Source organism: Leopardus geoffroyi, chromosome C2, assembly GCF_018350155.1.
Source record: "Leopardus geoffroyi isolate Oge1 chromosome C2, O.geoffroyi_Oge1_pat1.0, whole genome shotgun sequence".
Classification (NCBI taxonomy): domain Eukaryota; kingdom Metazoa; phylum Chordata; class Mammalia; order Carnivora; family Felidae; genus Leopardus; species Leopardus geoffroyi.
In genome coordinates, this window is record NC_059333.1 from 6,142,472 (window position 1) to 6,169,885 (window position 27,414).

The 27,414-nt window shown below is 48.1% G+C and overlaps 1 protein-coding gene across 3 annotated transcripts in view; it reads right to left on the minus strand.

Moving 5' to 3' along the window:
* Positions 1-27,414, minus strand: part of B3GALT5 (beta-1,3-galactosyltransferase 5) — a 40,486-nt gene that overhangs the window by 3,432 nt on the left and 9,640 nt on the right. The window contains exons 2-5 of one of the 3 annotated variants that reach the window (XM_045501338.1): positions 25,247-25,308; positions 10,249-10,353; positions 9,698-9,861; positions 1,145-1,305 (exon numbers count right to left, since the gene is read on the minus strand). The gene's annotated coding sequence lies outside the window, so the exon portion shown is untranslated. Of the gene's footprint in view, positions 1-751; positions 901-1,144; positions 1,306-9,697; positions 9,862-10,248; positions 10,354-25,246; positions 25,309-27,414 lie in introns of those variants that run through there. The other 2 variants (XM_045501339.1, XM_045501341.1) reach the window with 2 other exon arrangements.

A 27,414-nucleotide genomic window follows, 5' to 3' on the forward strand; every position in this document is an offset into this window, starting at 1 on the left:
GATGCCCGACAGGGTCGTCCACTCCAGAGCGTGAGGCCGGAGCACAGCGCTCCGGGCCAGCCCGCCCTCCGCCCATGGGGCTCTCAGACTCCCCCTCTAACTCACGGGATCAGATCTCCCACTGGTTCCTTCTAGCTCTGCCCGTCCCGGACTCCATAACGAAATCCAGCCAGAGAACCTGTGAGACTGGAACCCACGTGTTCTAGGTCTCAACGTACAAACCATCTGCATTCTTCTCTGACGGAGTCAAGCACCATCCTACCACGCCCAGAAAGAAGCAAGACCAATGTTGTGATCCGTACAACTTTGCTCCCCCCGCCTTACCCGGGAGGCTACCTTCCAAGACCCCTAGCAGGTGCCTGACACTGAGCACAGTGCTGAACCCTCGTTCCTGTAACTTGCTAATTTTTAAATTAGGCACAGTAAGAGATTAACGGCAGTAATGAACAATCCAATAGAGCAGTTTTAATCATACACTGTAATAAAAGTTATGTGAATGTGGTCTCTCTCTCAATATCTAACTGTGCTGTCCTCACCCTCCTTGGGATGATGGGAGGTGACAAAATGCCTGTGTGATGTGATGAGGTGAGCGAGGCAGGCGGGTGACGTTGTGCTAGGCTGCTGCTGACCTTCTGATGAGAGGTCAGAACGGGGACCATCGGCTTGGGGACAGCGGTTGACCGCGGGTGACTGACACCTTGCAACACAAAACCTCAGAGAAGGCGGGGGGGGGGGGTGGGGGATACCATACCTTGGTTCTGTCCCTGCTAGAGGTGCTGGTTTTACTTTTTTAGGTGACTTCTTTCAATGTCCTGATTCTTTCGTCTTGTGCCCACTCATCTCTGTCATTGTCAGCAAATCCAGGACCACCCGTGTTAATGTTGTAACATTAAGAAAGGAAATCACACGGGGCGCCTGGGTGGCTCAGTCGGTTAAGCGGCCGACTTCGGCTCAGGTCATGATCTCGCGGTCCGTGAGTTCGAGCCCCGCGTCGGACTCTGTGCTGACAGCTCGGAGCCTGGAGCCTGTTTCAGATTCTGTGTCTCCCTCTCTCTGACCTTCCCCTGTTCATGCTCTGTCTCTCTCTGTCTCAAAAATAAATAAACGTTTAAAAAAAAAAAAAAAAAGAAAGGAAATCACTCACTTTCTCCTGGCTCCGACAGACCCTCTGGCTTGAAAGCTAAGCCACGGGGTAGATTCCGGGAGGCAACTTGCCAAAGAGCTGTCAGTGAGTGCCAAGGGGCACGGTCAGGTTCCGGACTCACTTCGTTCGTCCAAAATGCGGATTCTCATCCTCGAGAGTCACTATGAGGAAAAGACAAAAAGAATAGCGCCATTCAAATCAGTCATGCCTCGCCAGCAGCCCCTCCCCATTACGTCGGCCGTGCCAGACAGAACCACATTACCAACTACCCAGGTGACCTTGAGGAGCATTGGGCGCCCCCCCACTCCAGCCTCACTTTTCTTATCTGCAAAGTGGGTGCGACCAAGACAAACTCTGCCGCCTGGTTCACCTGTCGACAACAATAACAGCATGCAAATACCCAAGAAGCCTGCTGGGCCTGAGGCGCTAGGACAGCACCGGGAGCTCAGTAAGGGGACGCGGTGGACTCACAAGTCAGTTTGGGTCCATTTCCTCATGCTGAAAACTGACCTCCTACGTAAGAGTCTGTGGCTGAGGCTTACAGAATTTAACACAGGGAAGAAATCGATCTATTCTCAACTCAGTGCTCCTGTCGGCAAAATGTCTTTCTGCAGGGAGCAAGACAAAAAAAGCACCTGAGTGGAATGGTGAAAGGATCAGGGCGCCTGGGTGGCTCAGTCGGTTGAGCATCTGACTTCAGCTCAGGTCATGATCTCGCGGTTCGTGAGTTGAGCCCCGTGTCGGGCTCTGTGCTGACAGCTCGGAGCCTGGAGCCTGCTTCAAATTCTGTGTCTCCCTCTCTCTCTTCCCCTTCCCCTTCCCCTGCTTGTACTCTGTCTCTCTCTCAAAAATAAATAAACATTAAAATTTTTTTTAAAAAAAGAAAGAAGGGGCGCCTGGGTGGCTTGGTGGGTTAAGCGTCCGATCAGCCAGGTCACGATCTCACGGTCCGTGAGTTCGAGCCCTGCGTCGGACTCTGGGCTGATGGCTCGGAGCCTGGAGCCTGTTTCCGATTCTGTGTCTCCCTCTCTCTCTGCCCCTCCCCCGTTCATGCTCTGTCTCTCTCTGTCCCAAAAATACATAAACGTTGAAAAAAAAAAATTAAAAAATAAAATAAATAAAATAAATAAAAAATTAAAAAAGAAAGAAAAGGAAAGAACCGTGAATCCAACCTTCCACCGGAGGGCACCCAGCATCAATAAGGAACAGAGGCTGGAACACCACGTTTCAAGCAAAGGAAATACATATCCCCCAGGTTCTGCCCCTCACAGTCTGGCTGAGAGGAGGGAACCCTTAGCATAAAGCAGCTCCATGGACAGAGCCAAGAACAAACAACTGCTCTGCTGTGGAAGCCCCACCTTCAAAACCCACCGGGACCAGTCCGCGTGGCCCAGCTATCCAGTCAGTAACGGAACAGCACTTTATTTAGCAGATTCTGGGTCCCCGGCTCTGCTCTTTCAACCTATGAGCGCTACAGACACAGACACAGAGCCTGGGAACTGGAGTAGATCAGTATTGTGCATGAATTATAGATCAAGGCAAGCCAGAAGGCGGCAGGTCCCTCCCTCCCTTCTCCGCCTCCTGCCCTCCACGGCCTCCTCTGTAGGTATCACTACAACTCCAGGCTGGGGCAGCTGTGTTCCTCCTGGGCTGGTGTGCCCAGAGGGCCAGGGGTGTGCCCTCCTAATACTGTACAGGGCTGTGCACAGGTTAGACCCTGGGCACATTCAAATTACAAGGGAATAAGCAAGTAACAGCACATCAAGGGCCTTTAGGGCAGGGAAAGGCTGTCTGCGGGGAGCCCAGGAGTCAGCATCTTAACGGACAGTCATGTGGAGGGTCCCTTCCCAGGCCAGGTGGGTAAAACTCCTGACCTAAGGCTACAGGGCCTGAAGACAAACGGAATGGAAATCCATCCCCAAGGGCAGGAAAACATCTGCAAAATCAAGTTTAATGGACTGGGCTGGGGCGGGAGTGGGGGCGCGGGGGGGGGCAGGCAGGAGAGGACCTCCTCGATCTAAAAGGAAAGGGGTGATGAATGGAACTTCAAGAGATACCATAAAAAAAAAGATACCATCAAGAGAGTTCAAAAGCAAGCCACAGAATGGGAGAACATATCTGCCATACATTGATGTGACAAAGAACTATTATCTAGACTCTGTCAAGAACTGCTATGAATCAACAAGAAAACCACAAAAACAAACAAAAAAACCCCACAATTAAAAAAAAATGAATTGTGAACAGGTATTTCACAAAAGAAGACATCCAAATGGCCAAAACCCAAGGAAGTACATCATTAGTCATTAGGGAAATGCAAATGAAACCACAAGTACCACAGCCACCCATGAGGATGACTAAAAGGAAATGGGCGTGTAAATTAATACAAACACTTCGGAAAGCCGTAATCGTCTGGCAGCATCTACGGCAGGGAAAGCTGGACGCCATGACCCAGCAAACAACTCCCGAGCTCAGACACAACAGAAATGGGGCATAGCCAAGAACGCACGGAACACATTGCTGCCCGTTAGTGCCAAAACCTGTGATATCCATCTGGGTCCAAACAGGAGAGAGAAGCCACACAGTAATCCAAAGGGAAAGTTTAACATAAAGAATTGTTCCTATAACAAGGGATGTGAGTGACAAGACATTAGCAAGAAGCAGAGATCTCTGGGGCGCCTGGGTGGCTCAGCCGGTTGGAGCATCCGACTTTGGCTCCGGTCATGATCTCCGGTTTGTGAGTTTGAGTCCCACGTCGGTCTCTGTGCTGACAGCTCAGAGCCTGGAGCCTGCTTCGGATTCTGTCTCCCTCTCTCCCTGCCCCTCCCCAACTCTCTCTCTCTCTCTCTCAAAAAATAAACATTAAAAATTTTTTAATTAAAAAAATTTTAAAAAAGAAGTAAAGAGATCTCTAAAAACACAGGAACAGCAGATATAAGGAGCAGAACTGCCTGTAGCAGAGGAGAAACCCTGAGGACAGTCTCCCAACCCGGCCCTGAGATGCAGACCTCCATGACAAGGGCACAGCCTGGCCCACTGACAGCACAGAAGTCACTGTGGGCCCAGAGTCATTTTCACGAAGTAGTCAAAAAAGAATGAACATAGAGACAAGACACAATACATTGATAAAGGCACAAACGTAAATTAAAAATTTCTTTGGACAGCAGAACGGGCCAATCAAATGTGACACAGCCATTAAAAAATACAAACTTCTGATATATACCCACTATGTATTAATCTGATAGACATTATGCTGAATGAAAAGAGCCAGACATGAAAGTTATGTTCTGAATGATTCCACTGATAAGAAGCTCAAAACCAGGCAAAATATATCAGTGATGATAGAAGCCAGAATAGTCGTTACCTTTGGTGGAGGGATTATTAACCAGGAGAGGGCACGAGGACCCTTCTGGAAAGCTGGTTTTATTCTTGATCTGGGCAGTGGTTTACATGGGTGTAGACATATGTAAAATTTCACTGAGCCATACGGGTTAAGACGTGTGTACTTTGCTGTATGTCAGTTGTACCACCATTATTTTTTAATAATTTTAATTAAAAATAAATCTCTGAAAAGGGGAGATCTTCTATAACATAGCCCAAATTCATTTGGCCACAAAATTGATTCCCACCCCCACCACCACCACCACCATCACAGGATGTTTCACGGACCAGTGTATCACAGGACAAACCTGTTTTGTGCCCAGGTCTTAATTTATAAAGAGGAATGAATGACAACCCGGACAAGTCAATGTCATTGAAAGAAAATGTTAATGTTACAGTTTTCTCAGAAACAAAAGACATGGCTTGTCATTCTGGGCCACAGGAAGGTCACAGGTTTTGGTCAGGAAGCAGGAGCAACAGACAGGTTTGAGCCTTTTGTGGTAAAGGCAATACACACAACAGGGTGAACAGCTTAGGACTGGCTAGTTTGAATAATTCTGGGAGCCAGCTCTGGGGATGGCCCCTAGATACCCAGCACCTGGCCATGGGAAGATTAAGGCAGAGGAATCTTGTCTCCTGGGGCATAAGGGCCAGGGGGCAGAGGACCGTGACTCTAGACAGGTTAGTTTGCATATTCAAGACCTGGTCCTGGCTGGGTCCTACCTTATCCCTAAGAATTGACTCAACCTGGGGGGGGCAGTCCCTCCCCATCCAGAAAGCATTTTTGTCATTGTTGTTTTTAAGATGTCAAAACGTGGTAGCTTACAGAAAATTAAAAATAGAATTAATAGGACCCCAGGAAATGAAGCCTGGGGCTTGCTTTTTCTGGGAGCTCTCAAGTGTTGACGGCTGCTTTAACCTACCAGTTGCCCAGACAAGGAAGACAGGCTCCTTGATCAAAGTGTGCGGTTTCTACAACATTCTACAATATTTCATTCGTTGCCAGGCCAGGACCATCTCCACTTCCCATTATAAGTCAGCTTAAGATGCCAGACAGCAGATTTTAAAAATCCCTTTTTGTTCATTTCAGGCAGCCTGCTGGGATGGAAACATCGAGGAATTTGGAAACAGAAGATCGTGTTCACGTCTGGTTCCATCAACAGGGCGCCGTAATTTGGCCCAGGACACTTCAAGGCTGCTGATCTGCGTCTTTGTCTCCACCTGGGATCGTGACGTCTGCCTCACGGGATGGCTGGAAAGCTCTGACTTCATGGCAGTAATTACTTCCGTCCTGGGTCTTATCCCAGGGTGCCCTCTGAGAGTATCGACTCATAACTCGACTCCTCTTCGAGCTCCAACTGGCCAGCAGTATTGGGCCCAGTGTGCTTCCGGTCACAGACAAGCAGGGGCGCCCTGTTCACGGGGTGACCCAAAGCCAAAGGAGAGCGGACAGAGCGGTCTAGAAGGCCCTCAGAGAGCCTCGCTCCTGGCTGGCAGCTTCCAAACAAATAGGATTACAAAGGAAATCAACGACGTTGGAATAAATGCACCAAAATAGCTTTGAAAGCGCACCAGGGCGATGTGTGCACTTCTTTATTGCAGCATCTGACAACAGTTTCTGGCTCCAGGTCTGATAAGTGCCTCAATTTTGAAGGCAGCGGGAGCCGTGCCCATATTTGGAAACCTTTACAACTACTATCACGGGATGTGAAATCACGGGTGATTTCTTGGAGAGACAGAGTCACGGGCTCTGCTGTGTGGGTCAGTGTCTGCTACAGGCTGATTTGTGGCCCCTTGAAATTGGGGTGTTGGGGGGCGCCTGGGTGGCTCAGTCGGTTAAGCGGCCGACTTTGGCTCAGGTCATGATCTCGCGGTCCGTGAGTTTGAGCCCTGCATCGGGCTCAGTGCTAACAGCTCAGAGTCTGGAGCCTGTTTCAGATTCTGTGTCTCCCTCTCTCTGCTCCTCCCCTGTTCATGCTCTGTCTCTCCCTGTCTCAAAAATAAATAAACGTTAAAAAAAAAATTAAAGAAAATAAAAGAAATTGGGGTGTTGGGAGTCCTGCCCCCCCGCCAGCACCTCAGAACGTGACCTCATTTGGAGACAGGGTCTTTACCAAATCGCCATAAGGTCATCAGCGTGGGCCATCATCTAGTTATAACTCGTGTCCTTATGAAAAGGGGGTATTTGGGGGCGCCTGGGTGGGTCAATCGGTTAAGCATCCGACTTTGGCTCAGGTCATGATCTCGCAGTCTGTGAGTTCGAGCCCCATGTCGGCCTCTGTGCGGGCAGCTCAGAGCCTGGAGCCTGCTTCAGATTCTGTGCCTCCCTCTCTCTCGGCCTCTCCCCACTCACACTCAGTCTCTCTCTCTTTCTTAAAAAATGAATAAACATTAAAAAAATTTTTTTTATTGGGGCGCCTGAGTGGCTCAGTCGGTTGAGCGTCCAACTTTGGCTCAGGTCATGATCTCGTGGTCTGTGAGTTCGAGCCCCATGTCGGACTCTGTGCTGACAGCTTGGAGCCCGGAGCCTGCTTCAGATTCTGTGTCTCCCTCTCTCTCTGCCCCTCCCCCGCTCATACTCTGTCTCTGTCTCAGACATAAATAAACATTAAAAAAAATTTTTTTTAATTTTTTTTATTTTAGAGAAGGGGGTATTTGGAAACAGACACACACGGGGATAACACCACGTGAGGATGTAGGCAGAGACGGCGTGATGCATCTACAGGCCAAGGAAGGCCAAGATGGCCAGCAACTACCGGAAGCCAGAAGAAGGGCCCAGAGGAGAGTCCCCCTCACAGCCCCTGAAGGAACCATCCCCTGCCCACACCTTCGTCTCAGACTTCCAGCCTCCAGAGCTGTGAGACGATACCTTTCCGTTGTTTTAAGCCACCCGCCTGGGGTCCGTAGTTACAGCAGCCCCAGGAAGCTAATACGGGGCCCACGTTCATAATGGAAGAAAGCGCGAAATCACAGTTAGAGGCTCGTGAAAATAAGAACGGAGGGTTCTTTCCCACAGTAGGTGTCAGACCCCAGGTCTGGTGCACAGGGTCCCACACAGCCCGTGGTGGACAGGCTCGCACACCTGAGCCGAGGACGGTCACGCCTCAGAACTACCCAGGTGGCACCTGGAGGGGCGGACGGCACCGTGGAGCTGGAGGCACTGGGGGGACAGCCCCCACACTGCCAGTCACTCTTGAGAAGGTGTGTGTGTCCCTCCCTGCTTCTCTCCGCTCCAGCTGGCTGGCTGGTTCACAGCCGAGCTGGGGCCTGGCAGTCAGGCTGGGGTCGAGCAGAGGGGGGCATCTGTGGCTACACCCGTTTACCACTTTGGGGGATAAAATGTTACTTGTTTTGTTTTTGTTTTAAGAGAGAGAGAAAGAGCGCAAGCAGGATAGGGTCAGAGGGAGAGACAGAGAGAGAATCCCAAGCAGGCTTCATGCTCAGTAGAGTCCAACATAGGGCTCGACTCCACAACCCTGGCTGGGATCATGACCTGAGCCAAAATCAAGAGTCAGATGCTCAACCGACCGAGACACCGAGGTGTCCCTAAAATGTACTCTTTAATTATATTTTTAAAAAAAATTTTTAATGTTTTTTTTGAGAGACAGAGAGAGAGCGTGAGTGGGAGAAGGGCAGAGAGAGAGGGAGACACAGAATCTGAAGCAGGCTCAGGCTCCAAGCTGTCAGCACAGAGCCCGAAGCGTAGCTCAAACTCACGAACCATGAGATTATAATCTGAGCTGAAGTCAGATGTTTAACTGACTGAGCCACCCAGGGGCCCCTTTTTTAATTGTATTTAAAAAATTTTTAATGTCAATTTATTTTTGAGAGAAAGGGACACAGAACATGAGCAGAGGCGGGGCAGAGACAGAGGGAGACACAGAATCCGAAGCAGGCCCCAGGCTCCGAGCTGTCGGCACAGAGCCCGATGTGGGGCTCAAACTCACAAACCTCAAGATCATGACCTGAGCAGAAGTCAGACGCTTAACTGACTGAGCCACCCAGGCGCCCCTTAATTGTATTTTTAAAATGGTTACACTGGCTGACAATTTAAAATTATTTTCCTGATTAACAAAATAAACTTCAGCTCTGTTTCAACCCCTCTCCGGTTTACAAACTGTTTTACCTTCTATCCTGGCTCCTGCGAGACTCAGCAGAAGCGCTCAGGAGGCGGCCAGTGGATGCGGCCTTCCCCACCAGCCGCCCCAACCGTTGTGCAGCCCGTGGCCGAGTCATGCGCGGGCGTTTAGAGGGGCCTCCTCCTTAGTGGAAGGACATTCAAGTGTCCCAACCCAGGGGAGGGACGTCTCGGCCCTTCACATCATCTCATGAGCCCATCCAAGAGCTGTGAACAGAAACCCCATTCATCATCCGTCTTTCCTGCCGCTGGTGGCTGAGGGACGCTGTGTCAGTGAAATGTCCCCACAGGTCTGGCCTCAGGGGCATCCTGTGCCCGTCTTTCCAGGCTGACCAATGAGGACAGAAACATACCCTGTCAGAAGAGCCCTCGGCGTGGCCCGTGGCTGTCACAGGCAGTGAGCACTTGCCCTCATCCCAGGCCCTCCTGAGAGGCCCCCCTGTGCCAGGCCGGGGTCCGGGTGCCAGGAGCTCCACGATGAAGACAGACCTGGGAGGGGCTCACGGCCCACAGCACGGGCAGGACAACAGCTACTGCTGAACACGGCGAGGAGGACCGTGTGCCGGACAAACACTCTCCGACCAGGCTCCCATCGGCTCCTCAAATTCCTTTCCCAAAGAGGCCTTGACCTTCAGACTTCTGCCCAATTTTAGCTAGAATCCTGCTAGGTTCGTTTGGCCAGACCCCCGAGCTCTGATGTTTCTTTCCTCTTAAGAACCTCTCATCTGCGGGGCGCCTGGGTGGCTCAGGCGGTTAAGCGTCCGACTTCAGCTCAGGTCATGATCTCGCGGTTCATGGCTTTGAGCCCCGCGTTGGGCTCTGTGCTGACAGCTCAGAGCCTGGAGCCTGTTTCAGGTTCTGTGTCTTCCTCTCTCTCTGCCCCTCCCCTGCTGCGCTCTCTCTCAAAAATAAACAAACATTAAAAAATTAAAAAATAAAAGAAGTTGTCATCCACTGACTGCCCCTGCCCCCCACCACCGCCCTGCTCCTTGGCTACACATCCCACTTGTCTGTGCCATATTCGGAGTTGAACCCACCTCTATCCTGGGGTCTCCCGCCACGGCGATAGTTCCTGCCGCTTTATCCGCTGGCCAGCTCTGGTTTTTCTTGGAGAGCGTAGAGAAGAGAGGTCTGCCGGGGCGGGGGTGGGAGGGGATGCTCCGAGGAGGCCGAGGGGCAGAGGCAGGGAATCCGGAAGGGCCTGGTGGGTTCCAGAAACAGGGAAAATTGTACTAAAGGAAAATCTGGGTGTCAGGCTAGAGACCAGGCAGGGCAGGCTCAGGACCTTGCATTTTCTGAGGACCCCAGGGAGCCCACAGTCCTTCCCGAGGATTCCCACCCTGATGAGTCTGGGGTCCAATGGGGCCTCTCTCTCCTACTCATAAGACAACAGAGAAGCCTCCCACTAACTTTGCACATGGCCGCTCCAATCAAACCAAGGAGGCATCTGAGGAGATACAGTGCGGGATTCATGCCAATGATCAGTTGTCTCCGACTCGATGAATTTAGAGCTTTCAGAAGGCATTTTCAGGAATGACATTTTAGGCAACAAAATACCGCAGACTGGGCGGTACTTTGAGCAACAGACCTTTATCTCTCGCAGCTCTGGAGGCAGGAAGTCAGAGATCAGCCCGCCAGCATGGTTGGGTTCTGGGGACAGTCCTCCTCGTGGCTTGCAACAGCCGATTTCTCACTGTGTCCCCACGTGGCAGAGGGGGGAAGAGAGAAGGAGAGACGGAGAGACAGAGAGGGAGGGGAAGGAAGGTGCACAGGGGCTCCCTTGGGTTCTTGGGTCTCTTCTTTACAAGGACACTAATCCCACCACCACACAAGCCCCACACGCATGACTCATCGGAACTTCATTAGCTCCCAAAGCCCCCCCAACCCCCCCCACACCCGCAAATGCCACCACATACATGAATCTGAGGGGCAGGAGCACAGTTCCATCCAGAGCAAGGATCGTCCTCCAGCATTCACTGAGCACCTACTACGTGAAAGGCTGTGTCACCGCGAGCAGTCCCGGGGTCTCCCGAGACTCCTTGCATCTTCCTCAATTACATGAACTTACTACCCAGAGGAAAATGTCGCCTTTCCACGCTATCCGCTGTGCTTCCCACCGGGAAGGGCCATTTCCAGACACTCTAGACTCATTCCCTCCTGAACATGGACAAGATGATCGTACCTGGCCTGGTGACACGAACCCAGACACTGAGAGAGATGTGAACGTGCTCGGGGGGTATAGAGGCACCCCCGCTGCCCCCTTGCTCTGTACTCTACTCCCTGCTGAAGCTTTCTCTATTAAAAAAAAAAACAAACATGTTTCGATAGCAGCTCTCAAGCCTTCAGAAACCAAAATCACAGCTCAAGGTTTTTAAAACCTGATTCCTGGGGCACCTGGGTGTCTCAGTCAGTTAAGCGTCCAACTTCGGCTCATGTCATGATCTCGCGGTGAGTTCAAGCCCCGCGTCGGGCTCTGTGCTGACCGCTCAGAGCCTGGAGCCTGTTTCAGATTCTGTGTCTCCCTCTCTCTGACCCTCCCCCGTTCATGCTCTGTCTCTGTCTCAAAAATAAATAAACGTTAAAAAACAAAACAAAACAAAACAAAACAAAACCTAATGCCTTTAAACCTCTGAAGTGTTCTTTCCCAAACAGTCCAAATAACACTGAGCAGTTGTACGGGACAGTTGTATCCACAGCGTCAAAGGGAGCGACGGCAACAAATAGTGTCTGTCCATAGATTCAGGAAGGGCCAATCTACAGTGGGCTTCTTAAAGCTCATAAGCTCTGAGGGCGCCTGGGGGGCTCGGTTGGTTATGCGTCTAACTCCAGCCCAGGCCATGGCCTCTCCGTTCCCGAGTTCGGGCCCCGCATCGGGTTCTGTGCTGACAGCTCAGAGCCTGAAGCCTATTTTGGATTCTGTGTCTCCTTCTCTCTCTGCCCCTCCCCAGTTCACGCTCTGTCTCTCTCTTTCTCTCTCAAAAATAAACATTTATAAATAAATAAATAAATAAATAAATAAATAAATAAATAAATAAAAAGTTTTGGTGGAGCCTGGGTGGCTCAGTTGGTTAAGAATCCAACCCTTCCTATCAACTCAGGTCATGATCTCATGGTTCGTGGGTTCAAGTCCTGCATCAGGCTCCTTGCTGCCAGTGTAAAGCCTACTTGGAATTCTCTCTCTCTCTGTCTCTCCCTCTCTCTCTGCCCCCCGCCCTGCTTGCTCTCTCTCTCTCTTTATCTCAAAATAAATAAATAAGCATTTAAAAAAATTAAAAAATAAGCTATGGATTATTCCAGTAAGCTAAGAATTGGGGCCTTTCTTCTGACCAAACGCCAAACAAAACCAATTGGTAATATGCAGAAAGGATACAGCGCCACATCATGAATGGGTCTGCTGATTATTCTACACAGTCAACTATGTGACAAAAACCTAGAAAAATTGGAAAAGCTCTTCGATTGCCTGGGTCTGGTGAAATACAGGCAGGAAAGTACTCTTTAATCCCACGTAAAATAGCCTGAAAACAAGTACAAGAGATTTCTCGGGGGTGGAGGGGCATCTTATCCCTGATTAGTCCACAGTCCTGTGGCCCAAAGGGTAGAGCCACAGAATCTAGGCTGCCTGGATGGCCTCAACGTGAATTCTAGAGTGATAGGAATTGAGCATACAAACCACGGAACAGGGAAGAGAAGGAAGAATAGTAATTAAAACCAGTGAATGTGATCATTCTGCAATTTGGCCTGCCCAGACTTTAATTTTTTTTTTAAAAAAAGTTCATTTATTTATTTCGAGAGACAAAGAGAGAGAGAACAAGTGGGGAGGGGCAGAGAGAGAGGGAGAGAGAAAATCCCAAGCAGCCTCCATGCTGTCAGCACAGAGCCCGACTCGGGGCTCAATCCCACGACCGTGAGATCACAACCTGAGCCGAGATCAAGAGTCAGACGCTCCACCGACTGAGCCACCCAGGCGTCCCGGGCCCAGATTTCACTTTACGTGAGGTGCCCTGAACAAGAGGCAGAGGACAAAACAGGCAGCATTCAGGTTGGCCCGTGCTGCCTGCGAGGTGTCTTTTTTTATTTTTTTATTTATTTTTTATTTATTTTTTTATTTATTTTTATTTTATTTATTTCTTTTTTTATAGGAGTTTCATTTTCAAAACCTTTTTTCATGTTTATTTATTTTGAGAGAGAGAGAGAGGGCGGGGGAGGGGCAGAGAGAGAGAAGAGAGAGAGAATCCCAAGCAGGCTCCACACTGCCTGATGCGGGGCTTGAACCCACAAACTGTGAGATCATGACCTCAGCCAAAACCAAGAGTCAGACGTTTGACCAACTGAGCCCCCCGGGCGCCCCATACTTTCTTATTTTTTTGTGCAAACCTTGGACTGGCTTTCCCGCTGCTTGGTAACTCCTGCTGCTTCATCCAGCAGAGCAAGGACCACTTTCCTTCGGTATTTTTCACTGTGGTAACAGCTGCCAACGCACCATATTTGCCACATAGAAGCCCAAAGGAAAGCTCTGTATGAGCCAATGAGAAGATGCCCACGTCTCCAAAAGCCAAAGCTCGCTTCTTTGCAACGTGGATACACTTCCTTACTTGAAAACCCTTGCTTTGTATGGCATCTCCCTGGGATGAAATTTTTTTCGCAAAATTTTCCGCTGCCTTAGGTATTTTTGCATTGTGTACATTTCATAAGACCTCAATTATTCCCAGAAGAAACAGAACCTGGCATACTTCAATGGAAGAAACAACCAAACCGAGAGTTTCACCCCCTACTGCTCACCCTGAGGGGGCTGGCGAGTTACCAGAGGCAGCGTGCGGAGTGTTAGGAGGGTGTTCAGACAGAACATCAAATGCTTTCGTATGGAAGGAACAAAAAGCCATGCAGAGAAGGAAGACAGGAATTCACTCCACACATTAATTCCAGCGTTTGCCTATTGGTCCCAGGAGGTAGGCATATGGTTAAGAGAATGGGAGAGAAATTTCCTTGAGAAAATAGTGCATGTACATGGTAATCAACCACGGCTGTGCACACACAAAGGTCAAAAGCATTCATGATTTGTCCACACGGCGGAAGGGATCCTTTGAGAGGAGCTAATCCTCTGCTGAAAAGCCTCCTGGCCCGAACCCCGAACGCCTCACTCTCCAGGGCCCGTCAAGAGCACCCTCGACGTGCTACTTTCCTCTGACGATGGAAAAACTCTCTCTTCACAGATTTGGTCACTCATGGCTACCTCTCAACCCTGACAGAAGAAGACCACAAAAGTCTACAAACGAGCAAAAAAGCTGAAATCCAAGTGTCAGCAGGCAGGCCCATCCTGAGGCTTCCACTGCTGATTGCAATGATGACCATGTATCTCCTGCTAGAATTAAAGCCCTTCGGACAGTGGGCTCTCGATGCCACCGCGGGAGGTGTGGCAGGTGATTTCGACCTCAAGGTGACGAGCTACGTTCTTAGGCCTGTGGGTTTTTTTCCTACAGGATGATCACTTAACTTCCCTCAGCTTCTCTTACTTGCTGATTGCTCAGGAAGGATCGCACTGAGAACACGTGACTGACCAGGAAACTAAATTTGTGTGTTTTTTTTTTATTTTTTTTTCTTACCGTTTATTTTTGAGACAGAGAGAGACAAAGCATGAATGGGGGAGGGTCAGAGAGAGGGAGACACAGAATCTGAAACAGGTTCCAGGCTCTAAGCAGTCAGCACAGAGCCCGACGCGGGGCTCGAACTCACGGACCGCGAGATCATGACCTGAGCTGAAGTCGGCCGCTTAACCGACCGAGCCACCCAGGCCCCCCCGAAATTTGTGTTTCTAACAGAAATAAGGCAACACGTCATGACATCTGCTCGCTGGGCTCGAGATCACTTGGCTTGGCCTGAAGCCGGTGCCTCTGCCCAGGTTCTGGACAAAACTTCGAGGCCGTGATGCTCGGACAAGAAACTCACTGATCGGGGAGGTTGAAGGGCCCCTTTTCATGATTCAAACACTGACCTACACAGTTGCCAAGACACTTCCCTCAGCCTTGCAGGCCTGTTCAATCTGCAGGTTCATTTACAAACATGAGCCATGAAGAGTAAACCAATGGACACTTGAGAATTAGCAAATGTTAGAAAGACTGGACAAACATCTTCGCAGTCTTCTTAAGAAAGCAAATTTTGGGGCGCCTGGGTGGCTCAGTCGGTTGGGCGGCCGACTTCGGCTCAGGTCATGATCTCGCGGTCCGTGAGTTCGAGCCCCGCGTCGGGCTCTGTGCTGACAGCTCGGAGCCTGGAGCCTGTTTCAGATTCTGTGTCTCCCTCTCTCTGACCCTCCCCCGTTCATGCTCTGTCTCTCTCTGTCTCAAAAATAAATAAACGTTAAAAAAAAAAAATTTTTTTTTTTAAAAAAGAAAGCAAATTTCTACCCGACACCCTAGAAACAAATTTTACAACTGCCATTTGTATATAAATATTGTTCTGTCACAAATACTCTTACCTAGATTACAGTGCAAGCCTTGAAGAGACACCTCGGTCGCAGGGAAAGTGAACATCGTTATGCCTCATAACAAGTTCAGTAGTTTAAACTGAACTTTTCCCTCACTATTGAACTTGAGAAAACCTTACCATAGTGGTGACAAGTAATGTTGAGTCACACCTACTTTTTAGGAGTCCCTTATTGCCGGGGACCAAGCGCAAGTCGGCCAGGCAAGGCAAAGCCTCACGGCCCTCAGGTAGTGCACGGAGCCATCTGTCTATCTCCGCTTCCCCCCTAGGTGCATCATGGCACCCATTGCCCTACTCCCTAAAGTACTCAGCCTTCTAATAAAAGAGTCCAATAGTCACTTTCCACCGGGAATCTTCGGATCAGGAATGATGGGCTATGTACCTGCTTTGCTTCACTCCCCAGAGCCCAAGAACCTCAAGGCCTAACACAGTGGCAGGAGGTGCACAAATATTTACTGAACAGATGATCTGAAGTGAACATCCGGCCAGAGTCTACGACCATCGCTAAGCTCCAATGCTCTGCTCTCACTCCTTCCTCTCAAGGGGCATTCACACTCACACCTCAATCCTTGTCCACACTCCGGAACCCAGGCTTCAGGTCCGGGGGGAACTGTGAATTTCTTCCTCATCGGTTCCAATGACAATAGATAATAACGAACAACGCAAATGTGTTGACTTTTCGCTTAGGATGACAATCACTGCCTGTGTGGATTTCTGCTGTAGGTCTGACTGCAAAACAAATACTCGCTCCAAAAAAGTGTTTAAGAGACCTTATCCCAACCACCTGACACCTTCTGGGAGCTCACCACTGTCTCGTCCACCAATTAGTTAATTAATCTTCGACCACAGCAACCTGCGTCCACGCCCACTGCTCATCCGAAAACACCCTGCCAAAGGTGAGCCACAGCCCGTTTGGGGTCAGGAAAGAATTCACAGGGGGATGCGCAGAGCCTAGCCCTGGTCCCCGGTCTATCGAGAACACTGCCCATTACCAGCTTGCTCCTTGCACAGAGTTCGGGTGGTAGATGAGGACAGAGTTGAGAAATGCTGGAAAAGGCAGAGTGACTAGGGGAGCAGAGTAGGGTCGACAGGAAGATGAGAGACACCAGGGCAGGAGAAAGGGTGGCGGGGGTTAGCATGCAGAGGGAGTAGCAAGAATTGAAAACTTTGCTGGGCATTATGGACGGACTCATCTTCGGTGTTCTTCCAAAGATTTCAGGAAAGGTTCAAATTGCCGTTCTGGATACCAAACTGGTGACACACACATACATATCAGAAGAGACTTTGAAAACATCATGTCAAGACTGAGCCACAGGGCACACTGCTTTTGTCGGCTTTATCTTCCACGACCTACTTGTGATGTCAGGGGTTTCCGTCCAAGCTCTTCTCCTTGTCACCGCCACACTCCTCGGCTTCGGTGGGGTGCCCACCTGGTCCGATCTCCCTGATCTTTCTCTCTGACTCTCCTTGATTGGCTCCTCCTCCTCATCCTGCCCCTAAAACCCAGGCGTGCCCCCGATGCCCTCTTCTATTTGACACAATTATCCGCTCCCGTGGCTATACGCAAAACAATCCCCGAATGCATACCGTCCTTCCACGCTTCTTGCCTGACTCCAAATCCAAGTGTCACTGGACATCCCACCGATAATCTCAAGCTCCCCTCTTTCTCTCAGACCGAAGGGCCTTGGAATCCCTCAGTGCCACAAGCACCAGACCCGGGGTCATTCCCACCATTTTATCTCACACACTCTAGACTTCACCACCTACGCTCCAGCCTCCATGCTGTCGGTCAGAAGAGCATGCCCGAAACTACAAGTCCAATAGCATTGCTCTAACACTTAAGACTTTGCAGTGGCCACCACCACAGTGCACCCTATCCTCCTGCCACAAGATGGCTTCAAAGTCCGTGAATGCGCCATTTTGTCTCATGCAGTCTACCTAGTGAGCTTCTTTGAATCCCTTTGCATCCAGCTCAAGCTTTGCCCCCATAGTGGTCTCTTCCCCAGTGAGGAGGCTTGACCAGTTCCCTTCTTGGCACCACAATTATTCGTACCTACCTTTACCATGACTCTGCCAATCACAGCTATTTGTTTATACACCTCTCCTGCTTTACTGTATGTGGTTTGGTACAGGAAATGTTTTACTCATATTTATTTAAATCTCAATGCCTCCTATCACACTTTGCACATAATAGAGACTCCTTAAACATTTAATGGGTATGTAAATAAGTATTTACTGTTACGGGTTAGGATTGTGTCTCCTCACCCCCAAATTCATATGCTGAAGTCGTTCGAAAGCCCCAGGACCTCAGAAGGTGACCTTGTTTGGAAATAGGATCATTGGAAATGTAATAAGATCCGGTCATGCAGAGGAGTGTGGACCCCTAATCCAATATGACTGGTGCCCCTATAAAGAGGAAATGTGACACGGGGCACCTGGGTGGCTCAGTTGGTTAAGCGTCTAACTCTTGATTTGGGCTCAAGTCATGATCTCATGGTTTGTGGCTTCAAGCCCCGTGTCGGGCTCCGCACTGACAGCAAGGTTGGGATTCTCTCTCTCCCTCTCTCTCTGCCCCTCCCCGTCTCATACTCTCTCTCTCAAAATAAATAAACTTAAAAAAAAAAAAAAAAGAGGAGGGGCGTCTGGGTGGCTCAGTCAGTTGAGCACCCGGCTTCGGTTCAGGTCACGATCTTGCAGTTCGTGGGTTTGAACCCCACCTCGGGCTCTGTGCTGACAGCTCAGAGCCTGGAGCCTGCTTCCGATTCTGTGTCTCCCTCTCTCTCTGCTCCCCGCCTCCTCAAAAATAAATAAACATTAAAAAAAAAAACTTTTTTAATTTAAAAAAGAGGAAATGCAGACCCAGACACACATACACAGCACACCACGTAAGGTGAGGGCAGAGACCGGGGTGATGCATCCCCGGGCGAGGGAACGTCAAGGATGGCCATCAAACCACCAGAAGCTGGGGGAGAGGCCTGGAGCACATTCTCCCTCGTGGCCCTCGGAACCAACCCTCCTCGCCTTGATCTGGGACTTCGGGCCTCCAAGGGGTGGCAGCCAACTTCTCTCGGGGAAGCCCCTTGGTCTGTGGTGCCTTGTTCCGGCGGCCCTAGACGCTTCCGCGTTTACTGAGGAATAAATGATAACATGACTCAGAGCAGCCACCACCTGCGAGCACAGTGGTGTGAGACAGAATTCCGCCCACGGCCCACACGCTCTGTCAGCGAGGGCTTCCTCCTCTCTCTGGGAAGACTTTGAAAGGGAAAGTGGTTTTTTCCACATAACTCTTCCCCACTAGATTTTTCTTTCTGTTAGGAGAAAACTCGACAGGGAGGGACAGTTCTCCAAGACAAAGAAAGGGTTACACTGAAGACTCGAGAACAGCGCGGGGGCGATTCCCATTCAGCTGTGTCCTGCCTTTCCTGTATTTCTGCCTCGTCTTCCCTCCCTGGACGGCCTTCCCTCCTCGGGCCACCTCTAGGCACTCACGGCTTTTCCATGCACCGACGGAAACCACATTCCCTGAGATGGAGAAAGAAAATGCTAACAGGTGACCATCATCTCTCGTCAAATGCCAGTCACCCCCTCGTGTGTCACTTGAAAACCCAGCACGGACGCCAGGGATCAGTGGGAGAAGCCAGAAATGTGTGAGGAGGACATTTCACTGGCTAAGTCACCCATGCCCAAGTGGTCCTGACTGAGTCACTGCCATACGCGTGTCAGGGAGTGTGGCCAAGATTGTCACTGCCATACGCGTGTCAGGGAGCGTGGCCAAGATTGGGAGCGTGGCCCAAGATTAACAGAACCAAGACCCAGATGCCCAGGAAATCCCCGCTCCGACACCTGCCTTTCTTGTGGGATCTGGGATCTGCTTCCAGGCTCACTCACATTCCCTCCCCTCCAAATCTAGCTGAACGTACACAGCTTTCGCTAAAGATAACTCTGGCAGGAAAACCACAGATTTTAATGTAAAATGAATCACAGTGAAAATATGACATTTTTTTTAAAGTTCATTAAAATCGTTAAACATTGGTGGGCTTGTTAGAGAGCCGTCCTGTTCCACTTTTAACAACACCTCCTCATTTTGTCACTCTATCTGGCTCTGAGTGCTGGTTGTTATACAACAGGCGGGACCACTTTCCTATGAAAACCCAAACTGGCAATGTGCCCCCAAGAATTTTATTGAGAATATATATTCTATTTTAATAACAAAAAGAAACACAGCGTATCAGTTGGAGAAACAAGAACTCAAATTTAGACTAAAATAAGTGAGGTATAAGCACTGTTTTCAAATCCTGCTCGTGTTCATTTTAAACCAGTATTTCCATTGTTACAACCACATATACTCCTGATAGCAATGGAACTGTATACAGACTTAAGAGGAAAACAATAAGCCATCATCCTGACCATAAAGCAATAAAGGAATTAAGTTTGATCAAGATCATCCCAAATCCCAACCACGTAGAAATAAAGAAAATTGACTAAGAAGTCAAAGGAGAAATTAAATGTGTAAAAACAGATTACTTATAAAACAAAACAAATGAGACCACCACAGAGCATTCCTAAGGATGTGTTCAAAGTTGCTTTCAGAGGCAAATGCATAGCCTTGAGTATTTTCATTATACAAGAAAAGAGGGGAGCCTGGGTGGCTCAGTCAGTTGAGCATACAACTCTTGATTTCAGTTCAGGTCATGATCTCTCAGTTTGTGGGATGGAGCCCCACATAAGGCTCTGTGCTGACAGCATGTAGCCTGCTTGGGATTCTCTCTCACCTCTCTCTCTCTCTCTCTCTCTGCCCCTGCCTTGCTCACGTCCTCTTGTGTGCTCTCTTTCTCTCTCAATAAATAAATAAACAAGCAAAAAATAAACAAACTTTTTTTTTAAAAGAAAAGAAAGAAATTTTTAAAAACTAAGCTCTCTCAACTAATTTAGAAAACAAACAAAAAATTACAGAAAAGAGCAGGAATAATAAAACCAAAAAGCAGGACTGGACTAATTCAAACATTAAAACAAAATATTACTGGGGCACCAAGGTGCCTCAGTCGGTCAAGCATCCAACTTCGGCTCAGGTTATGACCTCACAGCTCCCGAGTTCAAGCCCCACGTCGGGCTCTGTGCTGACAGCTCAGAGCCTGGAGCCTGCTTCTGATTCTGTCTCCATCTCTCTCTGCCGCTCCTCAACTCTCTCTCTCTCTCTCAAATATAAATTAACATTAAAGAAAAAAAATTTTTTTAATAACGCAATTCATAGAAATTGGTGAAAAGGCCAAATTCTCCCAGATTTGAAGAGTTGCCGACATGGCTGTGGATGAGCTGGCGAGGGGGTGGCTGGCGTGCAGTGATCTGACAAGAGTCAAGTGTCCTCCAGAACATACATCCCTATAGCACAATTCTGAGATCTGTGTTACAAGAAGCCTCCCGCTAAAATGTAGTGAACCGACCTCATTAGATCTGCCCGCACAGGGTGGGACACTGAAATGGCAAGAGTGACACAATGTCTGGGATTAGACTAATGAAGAACAAAGAACAGAATCTAGGAAACACGAGTCAGAAGACGGAAATTGGGAGCGGAGAGGGATCAAGTGGATACACAGGAGGAAAACCACGTTAATGTGCCAACAGTGGCTGACACAGACATGTCCTGCACACGGGCAACCATGCCAAGTGCTTCTCATGTGATTGCTTGCAAATCCTTCCCACGCATGTTCACGGTGGGCGCCAAAGTTCTTTTTGAGGAGAACCCCGAGAGTGAAGTCACCAGCCCGGGTCCTGGCATGAGTTAAAGGACAAAGTCAGCATCGACAGCCAGGCTAAGGTGCCCCGGGGCCCACAGTCCTGCACCCACTGCTTACTCCCCCACTCAGTGTCACAGAGAAGTATCCCAGGGACCAAGGAAGCCCAAAGAAGGGAGGGCCAATCATCATCAGTGCCAATCCCATAGAGGGCTGCGGGGAGCTAGAAGCTCTTGGACTTCCACAACGCTGCTTCCGTGGAGTAACCGTGGCTAAAATCAATCAGCGGATGACACAATCCTTTAGGAAGAAAAGGAAGGTGATGGGGAAGTGGACTTAAACAAAACAGCCCAGTCAAGGAAATAACAGCTAAAAAGACAAGGGTCCAAAACACAGGCCGTAGAAAGGGGTGGGAAGGAATGGAGCCTCGTGGTTCAGCCAGAGACTAGGACAAGTAGGACAGTGATAAATGATGGCTGATGGCAGAAGAGAAATTAACGCTGCCAACATCCTTCCCAGAAGTAAAGTTGATGCCGGTAAGAGAGTCTTACCTGTTAACAAGTTAGGGGACTCATCAACAACGACAATAACACTGATTTCAAAAATGGGCAACAGGGGGCGCCTGGGTGGCGCAGTCGGTTAAGCGTCCGACTTCAGCCAGGTCACGATCTCGCCGTCCGTGAGTTCGAGCCCCGCGTCGGGCTCTGGGCTGATGGCTCAGAGCCTGGAGCCTGTTTCCGATTCTGTGTCTCCCTCTCTCTCTGCCCCTCCCCCGTTCATGCTCTGTCTCTCTCTGTTCCAAAAATAAATAAACGTTGAAAAAAAAAAAATTAAAAAAAAAAAAATGGGCAACAGACGTGAATAGACAGATTTCCACAGGAGAAATTCAGACAGACAACAGACTGATGAAAAGATGCTCAACATCACTCATCATCAGGGAGATGCAAATCAAAACCACCATGAGATGCCACTTCATACCCGCGAGGGGGGCTCTTATAAAAATAAATTTTAAAAAATTAACAAGTGCTGACAGCTCAGAGCCTGGAGGCTGCTTCGGATTCTGTGTCTCCCTCTTGCTCTCTGCCCCTCTCCCCCCTCAAAAATAAACATTAAAAACAATTCACAAGTGTTGGCAAGCGTGTGGAGAAATTGGGAGCCCACCTTTGCGCAAGGCTGGCGGGAATGTAAAAAGGTGCTGCATTCTACGATACAGAGCATGGCAATTCCTCAAAGAAGGAAACAGAATTACAATATGACCCAGTAACTCCGCTTCTGAGGATCTACCCAAAAAGCAACCCACACGTCCATTGACAGATGACTGGATAAGCAAAACATGGTTTATACACACCGTGGAATAGTGTTCAGGCTTAAGAAGGAAGGACATTCTGGGGGCACCTGGGTAGCTCAGTCGGTTCAGCATCCGACTTCAGCCCAGGTCATGATCTCCTGGCTCACGAGTTCGAGCTCCGGGCGTCAGGCTCTGTGCTGACAGCTCGGAGCCTGGAGCCTGCTTCAGATCCTGTGTCTCCCTCTCTCTCTGCCCCTCCCCGGCTTGTGCTCTCTCTCTCTCTCTCTCTCTCTCAAAAATAAATAAAAACATTAAAAAATGTTTTTAAAAAGGGAAAACATTCTGACACCTGCTACAACAGGGATGGATCTTGCAGACATAATGCCGAGTGAAATCAACTAGTCATAAAAGACCAGATACTGTCTGACTCCATTTATGAGGTTCCCTAGAGCGGTCAGATGAAAAGCCCGCCAGTAGTACAGTGGTCGCCAGGGGCTGGGGGCTGTGGGGAGAAGTGACTGATAATGGGCACAGGGTTTCCTTTGGGGTGATGCAAGTGTTCTGCAACTAGACAGCAGGGGTGGGAGCACAACATTGTGAATGTACTGAATTTCATGGAATTGTGGCTAATGTGGCCAACATAATTTTTACCATATCTTTTTTTTTACCATAATTTTTTACATATCTTTTACCACAATGATAAAAAAATTGGAAGTTCACTAAATTGTAAGCTTTGTGGATAAAACTTGTATCGATACTGCACACTAGTAACAGTGTTAACAAAACAAGAAAAGGGAAGAAAAAATCAAGGGTTGAAGGGAAGCCGAGATCAGAGCTAGAAGGGATGTAGAGGCTTTTCTATCGCTATAGGACAGGTTTTCCCAAACTGTGCCCACCACACACCCAGAGGACCTGCTGTGTGTCTGGGGGGGATGCATCGGGGTGGCAGACAGGTAGACTGCAAGTTGGGGAACCACTGGATTAAACAGAATTAGACGAGCTTCTTCACTGCAGGACTTTGGGGAAACTTTACAAAGTTAACGTTCAGAGTAAATCTCAAAAAAGAAAATTCCTAGGCAGGGCTGCCCAAACTTCTTGGCCCTAGACCAGTTTATGAAGAACACATCCCACGGACTAATGAAGAAAGAAAACAGACACAGAAAAAGATTGACGAGTGGGGTTTGAGCTGGGTCAACAGCACAGGTGAGGTGGGTCGGCAGGTGAGAGCCATGGGATCTACGAATCTGAGTCACCAAGAACCAACCACATGAAAAATGCCTTTCTAACCTCATCATTCGGCTTCTCTAACCATTTAAACCTCCCACACAGTGCCTGGCACGATCAACTTTCATTAGCCTGGAAAAGCTACTCCACATTTCATCTAATGGAATAACTTATGCAAACCACTTTCCGTGTGGCGGGCCACAGGATGCTGCAGATGACTCAAGACAGAGCTTCAACAAGACAAGTGTTAACAGCCTGTGTTACAAGTCAGCAAAACAGGAAACTGGAACAGGTGCCTGTCAGTCAATATTAGACACAGCGCTACCACCTAAGTCCCAAATGGGAAGCATAAGTCTGTCAGAGAGCCCGGGTGGCTCAGTTAAGTGTCTGACTCTTGATTTCAGCTCAGATCATGATCTCACGGTCTGTGAGAACGAGCCCCCACTCGGGCTCTTTGCTGACAGTGTGGAGCCTGCGTGGGATTCTCTCTCTCTCTCTCTGCCCCTCCCCAACTCACACACTCACACATGTCTCTCTCAAAAATAAACATTTTTTTTTTAAAAAAGAAAGCATAGGGGCGCCTGGGTGGCGCAGTCGGTTAAGCGTCCGACTTCAGCCAGGTCACGATCTCGCCGTCCGTGAGTTCGAGCCCCGCGTCGGGCTCTGGGCTGATGGCTCAGAGCCTGGAGCCTGTTTCCGATTCTGTGTCTCCCTCTCTCTCTGCCCCTCCCCCGTTCATGCTCTGTCTCTCTCTGTTCCAAAAATAAATAAACGTTGAAAAAAAAAAATTAAAAAAAAAAATAAATAAAAAGAAAGCATAAATCTATCAAAGGATAACAGAAACAGTTCCTTATGTTGCATGTAGTTTAGTTATCTTTCATACAAATTATTTTCTCTCATGGGACAGTCAGCTGATAAACTAATTCTTAGAAAAGAAGCAAAACCAAGATTCACAGGGGAGTTAGAATGAGAAGAAAAAATTACAGTCCTAGAATGATGAATCTTGCACATTTTGGGGATGGTCACGTGATTAGTTAATAACTAGCAGAGGGGGTATCTGGACACTTTGTCCTTGAGAAAGCCAAATTAGGGTATCAAAAAAATCCAATCTGGCTACTTCTGGGTCCTCCAGGAAACTCTTGAGTGTGAGCTAAGAAGCACTGGTGACAGGTTGTATCTATGGCATGTTGACCACCATCTCTCCATCTACACCCCCACCTTAGTAAGGCCATCCTTCTACCACTGATTTTGCGTCATTCAAATTTCTCAGTTTCTTAATCCCTGTCCAATTATATAGACACCTGTTTCCCTCCAAAGATGTCAAACACCTGGGCATTGTGCCAGGCTTCATACGAAACGGGGGCACTGAATACCCACTCTGACCTGCTCATGGGTTGAGTAACAGTACCAACTCTTACTGCTTAAATGTGTAATAGGGTATTGAGACATTTGTTTCTCTACTTTGTCCACAATGACATAAAACAGTAAGTTCAAATTGGCCAAAAGTAGACAAGCAACACTCAAATGACTATGGGCGTGGTCCCTGAAAGCGGTGGCCAGGGAAAAACACTGAAAACGCCTGAATTTTACCCGTGGGAAAAATTCACTGGGGAAGTGTACCTAGGGGAAAGGTGAGGAACTGACATTCACAAAAGTCTTATTTTTATTGGTCTCCCTTCCCGAGCTTGAGAAAAATGAACAGGGGTGGTAAGCAGGAAGCCTCAGGGAAATGGCCCTCTAGAGTAAAATGGGATCAAAAACCTACCCCCGCCTTCCACTTTCCACAGTGAGGAAAAGCCCAACTGAAAGGAGAATTATTACCACCCCCCAAAATAACTGCCTCCAACACAGCCAGGACTTACCAGAAAGACAAAGGAGATGTAGCAGACAGGTTACGAGGGTCAGCTTAATCTTGTAAGCATTCCTGAAAAAAAGAATAAAGGGAATAGATGAGAAGATATATCAGCTGAGGATTTTCCAGAAAGGAACATGGGAGTTCTCAAATCAAAATTGCAGCCTAAGTGCCCAGCACAATGATTAAAAGTAAATCCACACCTCAAATTATCCTAGCGAAACTAACAAACATCGAGGGCAAGGAGAAAGTCTCAAAGGCTACCAGAGAGACAGGAATATTATCCACAAGAGCCTGAAAAAGAGATGGACAGAAATTTCCCATACCTGATAATGTAAGTCAGACGATAATGCAGTGTAACCTTCAAAACACCAGAGGGAAAAAACTGCCAATCTAGAGTTTTGTACGCAGTTCAAATAACATACAAGAGTAAAGCCACATTTTCAAACACACAAATAGGAACTTTATCACCATGGAGGCTCACTGAAAGAATTATTAATGGATGCACTTCAAAAAGATCGTCAAACCCAGGCCTCTGTCAAGGAATACAGGACACAACAATGAGCATAGAAATTGACCAAATATGTGGTTAAATTTAATTAATTTGTGTCCATAAGAATAACTCATTTTTATGTTTAATTTTTTTAATGTTTATTTATTTTGACAGAGAGCACGTGCAAGGCGGAGAGAGGCAAAGAGAGAGGGAGACACAGAATCCAAAGCAGGTTCCAGGCTCTGAGCTATCAGCACCAAGCCCCATGAAGGGCTCGAACCCACAAACCACAAGTTCATGATCTGAGCTGAAGTCAGATGCCTAACTGACTGAGCCAGAGGAGCCCCTAATTTTTCATGTTTAAAAAAAACTTAAAACGAGTGGCACCTGGGTGGCTCAATCAGCTAAGCATCCAACTTCGGTTCAGGTCATGATCTCATGGTTCAAAGGTTCGAGGCCCACATAGGGCTCTACCTGAAAGCTCAGAGCCTGGAGCCTACTTCGGATTCTGTGTCTCCCTCTCTCTGCTCCTCCCCCACTCTCTCTCTCTCTCAAAAATAAACATTAAAAAAAATTTTTTAAATAATGGAAACACAGTGTGTAGATTGAAAATCAGCAAGGGGAGAAAATGGGAACACAGAAAACTTTACTAATTCCACAGGAAACAAAAAATAAAGAGAACTAAAGAAAAAAACCTAGTAAAGAGAAAACACAGGAGACAATAAAATTAAGTCCAAGAACTTCAGAAACCACACTTATTATAAATAAATTAAACTCACTTATTTAAGAACAATTTATCAGATTGGCCAAAAAAATATCCATCTATATGCAGATTCAAAAGATACACCCAAAATAAAGATACAAAGACAGGTGGGGAAGACACCAGCAAGAATTGGGGTCAAGGAGATCCCTAGAGCAGCTCCGTGACACAGAAGAGAATTCAAGCCAGAAGCATCAATACAACACAGCACTGCACCATATAATTTGTAATATAGATCCTTGATAAACCTGTACACTTTTTACAACTTGGCCTCAAAATATACAACACAAAAACTGACAGTACCATAGGATAAATTATATTTTTACACATCGTCTCAGAAAACAACACAAGCAAACCAAATAATAATAATGATCTGATGGGGGCACCTGGGTGGCTCAGTCGGTTAAGCATCCGACTTCGGCTCAGGTCATGATCTCACGGTCTGTGAGTTCGAGCCCCGCATCAGGCTCTGTGCTGACAGCTCAGAGCCTGGAGCCTGTTTCAGATTCTGTGTCTCCCTCTCTCTCTGACCCTACCTCGTTCATGCTGTCTCTCCCTGTCTCAAAAATAAATAAACGTTAAAAAAAATTTTTTTTTAAAATAATGATCTGATGAAGAAAACTAATAAATTCCATTCTATCCATAGGGAAATAGAGAATAAACAAATCTAACAGATTCTGTTGAATGTTTTACGTATTTGATATTTTGGTTATCTGTGTCTTCCTAGCACACGGGAGGGTTTCACTTCCCAAACTATTTTTTAATGTTTTTTATTGTTTATTTATTTTGGAAGAGACAGAGCATGAGTGGGAGCAGGGCAGAGAGACAGAATCCCAAGCAGGCTCAGTGGTGTCAGCACAGAGCCTGGCATGGGGCTCAATCTCACAAGCAGTGAGATCATGACCTGAACTTAAACCAAGAGTTG